The sequence below is a fragment of the Mastomys coucha genome, unplaced genomic scaffold (genome assembly GCF_008632895.1).
Source record: "Mastomys coucha isolate ucsf_1 unplaced genomic scaffold, UCSF_Mcou_1 pScaffold3, whole genome shotgun sequence".
Taxonomy (NCBI): Eukaryota; Metazoa; Chordata; class Mammalia; order Rodentia; family Muridae; genus Mastomys; species Mastomys coucha.
Window position 1 is genome coordinate 22,395,266 of NW_022196909.1, and position 3,934 is coordinate 22,399,199.

Below are 3,934 nucleotides of genomic sequence, written 5' to 3' on the forward strand. Positions count from 1 at the left end.
GTAAGTTAAAGTCACCTGAGAGGAGGAAACTTTAATTAAGAAAACATTTCCATAAAATTAGGCTTGTGATAAGCATGAATTGCACATCCATTTATTTATCACCACAGATCCATATTCTTTAGAAACTTTGGAAAATTAATGTCACAGTCCTACAGGACAATTCCTATGATTAGACTGTCAGTATATTGTCTCTTTTCTCTTTTTAAATAAAATTTTATCAAAATGGTACTTGTCTGCCAATCTCTTGGACTTGTCACTGCCATAAATCCATGTGATACCCACTATGCCTTCATTCGGGCCTCGAGGGCAGACAGTGGTCGGCAAGAGACACTGTGGATACTTAGCAGCCATATGCCCTGGGACTGCCGGGCACATGGCATCCCTTAGTACTCCAACATTAGTAACAACTTCTCAGGGCCAGGCTTTAAAAACTAAATGGTAATGGTGTTGCTTTCAAGCTCAGAGCCTTCACAGCTACTCTGAGCCCAATGATTTCATTGAGAATCAGGTGTTAAAAACAAGTAAATCAAATGACCAAATAAATTAAAATGTTTTAAAGCCCTGAGAGTCATAGACTGGTTTTAGGACATTTGTTGTTATTTTGTTTTTTTACTTTTAGGAAACAGGACTTTCAGTGAGCAGCTTATAGGTTTGGCAAACCACGTTTCCAACACTGGGGTCTCATACAGGCCTGCAGCTCAAAATCCAAGTCTGAAACCTGGGATGGAACGCACTTTGGAAAACGGAGGGCCTAATAAAACCAAAGACGTCTCATGTCCGATGCTGGTTGTCATGGAAGGGCTGGACATCAGTTGGTCTGAATGTAGCTGGCCTCGTGTGAATCCAACTTGGTACACCATCGCTAAACAATACACCATGTCAAGCAAAGTACATGGTGTGCAGTGTTTTCTGGAGGACCGGGACCGCCTTGGCCAGCTCTTGGTGATCTTGCCCGTTGCTCTGCTGAGAAGTAAAGCTTCATTCAGCGCTGTAATGTTCTTTATCCACCAGGTGGTACCTGGCTCAGAAGGCCACCAGCTCAACATAGTAAGCTGCACAGGTATTGACGTAGAGCGTGTGTAATAGTGCACATAGGTGTGGCACAGCTGGTAGGTCAGAATCTTCAGCTCATCAGAAGAAAAACGATTGTCATCCTAAAGTAAATGGTAGTGGGAAGGACGGCTTGTCCCCTTGGATGCCAGCATGACTACACAGGTAGAAGTCAAACTCGGGTGGGTGGGTGATCTTCGTGTCTATGGTTATGCCTGCTGGGATGTTCCCACTGGTTTCAACCCACTCGTTTTTGTCTGTGCAGAAGAGGCATGTGTGGTGCCGCTTCTGCACCACAATGAATGTCATCACTGGCTGATAGTCCTTCTCCAGCTTCATTTAGGCCTCTCTGATGGCCAGGAGCTCATGGCCTCTCTGATGGCCAGGAGCTCATGGTGGAGAACCTGCTAGAACTGACCCTTAGAGATGTCATCTCGGTAGAAGATGATACTGGTGGGCTTGAAGCATGTAGATTTGTAGAACTGAATGATCAGCTCTCGAATCCTATCAACCAGGTCCTGGATGATCTCTTTGTCGGTGCTGTGGTATGCACACGGTGGCACAGTAGTTGTTGGGGTGTGCATCCATGCTGCCCATGACAGCAGTAATTGAAGGTTTTTTCTTATCCCCAGCTGGTGGGTGGGTGACATAGGCTCCTAGGAAGATGCTAGGTTGCTGGAACGCTGGAGGCCTGCCCTGTGGCAGCAGGATGTTGTTGACACTTCCCAGTTTGACATTGATCTTTAAGCAGAGATTGGATAGGGTCTGTGGCGTGGTACTCTGCACATTCTTCATTTGGACACACCGTGTGGCCATCCCCAGCACTGTGTCTCCCAGAAGCTTCACTTCGGCATACACAGGAGTTTTGCCAGGCAAATGACCACCACTAGCTGGAGACCAGCATATGTGTTCTTCCAGTGCCGGAACATGGGCTCCACACTGTCTGCACCCCGTGCATATTTACAGAAGCAGGGCTGACCCTGGATAGGCATCCCAGCATCTCTTGAGATCTTCCTCAGTTGCTCTGTGAAGGACTTGAGATGGACTTCTGTACATTGGCCCTGGGGTGCAAAGCAGGCAGTGGCCCACACCTTGATATAGGTGCCCGTGTGGAACTGCTCGCGTCTCATGTCCCACATACCCTGGACAGGGGTGGCAATCGCTTTGTTCCTGACCCCGTAGAGGGTGGAGGTCGGCTGCAGGACCTGCCTAGTCACATCTGTCCTCTCATCTTTTACCATGATTCCAAATTCACGAACATACCTGTCTGTATTGAAACTTGCACTTCGCATCAGTTTACTGATCTCCTCTTGCCGATCCGGTGCTGACCTGGCAGGTGCTCTGATCATGGTTGAGGTCTGAATGTCTTGTTAATTTTTTTTTTATACATCTCTGTCCAGCAACTATGTTACAGACCTCCAAAGAAAGGTAGGCCTGTTTCTTCACCTGTCCAACTTGTAAACACAGGAGGTGGGGTAGCACAGAACCAGCTTGTGTTTGTCCTTGGAGTACTGGACCACTATATACACCACTATCTATCCACTCTCCTGCTGCAGTGGGAGCGCTTGGTGACCGGCAAGTAGCCGGTCATATTGCAAACACGATACTCCCTCTTCATCTGACCACAGTGTGTTACCTCCACCTTTAGACCATTCATTTCTTTGGTAAACTTTACCCTTTGGGAATGTGTTAGAGGTTTTCAAGACTTTTAAAATCCAAAATGAGCCAAACAAACTCGATCACTGGCTGTGCCTTGTAAAACGCTGTTGCTGATGCGTTTTCCAAAAAGAAGGTCGAACGGACGGATGGAAGCCAAACCACACTTCTCTACCTCCACCAAGACGGTTGGAGCAGCCTTCAAATGCAGTGAAGAAGGAACGGCCGACGGGGATGTATCTCACAGATGGCAAATATCTCATGACAACGTCCAGGGTATCGTCTCGAAGGGGGTGCTGGGCAGCTGTCTCAAAAGTGCGTTTTGTAAAGACTCAAGTGTTACACCCACTTGATGGATACCTTAAAGATACGATCTTTGCCTTCTCCTGGCAGCATGACCTCTAGTTCTACCTTGTCCCTGCTGATTGGAAATGGCATTGCTGTGAACAGATGTTTCCTCCCATCAAACACTGGCTTCCAGTCCCCGAAGATCTGGGTTTTAAAGTGCTGGACGATGTGATCCACTATTTTCTTGTTTACTCTTGGAGCGCAATTCTCAGGTCTATCGTCCAATACATAGTGATAAATGTCAATTTGGGGGAGGTGCATTTCAAAGAAATTGGCCTGTAGTTTGTTCTCCTTGTGGTGCCGAAATCTGGCCAAGGTGGAGGCTTGAAGGCATATCCTGGGATGGGTGATGTTGTCGGAGCTGGAGAAGCAAGATTGGAGCAGGCTCCTGAGTACATGGTGGTACTGCTGCTCTATCCACCCGCCTCGCAGAACAGGTCTACCGGAGTCTGGGACCCTGAGGCTCTGTAAGTGCATATTCTTAATTAGTGAATGATGGGGGATGGCCCAGCTCATTGTTAGTGATGTCATTCATTCCTGGGCTGAATTGTCCTGGCTTCTATAAGAAAACAGACTGAGGATCAAAAGCAAGTAAGAAGCACTTGTACATGGCCTCTGCTCCCAAAGTTTCGTTGGCTATGGTGTTATGTCTTATCAGTAGAAACCCTAAGACAGGCTATACACTTTCCATAATCAGAAACTTTTATGCTTCGACATTTTTTGTGTCATTATTGTTAAATAAGTGTTAAATGACAATAGATAATCTTGTTACAACATTTTTTGTGTCATTGTTAAATAAGTGTTAAATGACAATAGACAATCTTGTTATACTTAGAATATATACTATTATAACTTTCATGCTATTTTGTCAGGCATTTGA

At 46.1% G+C, this 3,934-nt stretch overlaps 1 pseudogene; it reads right to left on the reverse strand.

The window, feature by feature from the left end:
* Positions 1–879: 879 nt before the first annotated feature.
* On the reverse strand, positions 880–3,452 carry LOC116074793 (annotated as a pseudogene).
* Positions 3,453–3,934: the final 482 nt, after the last annotated feature.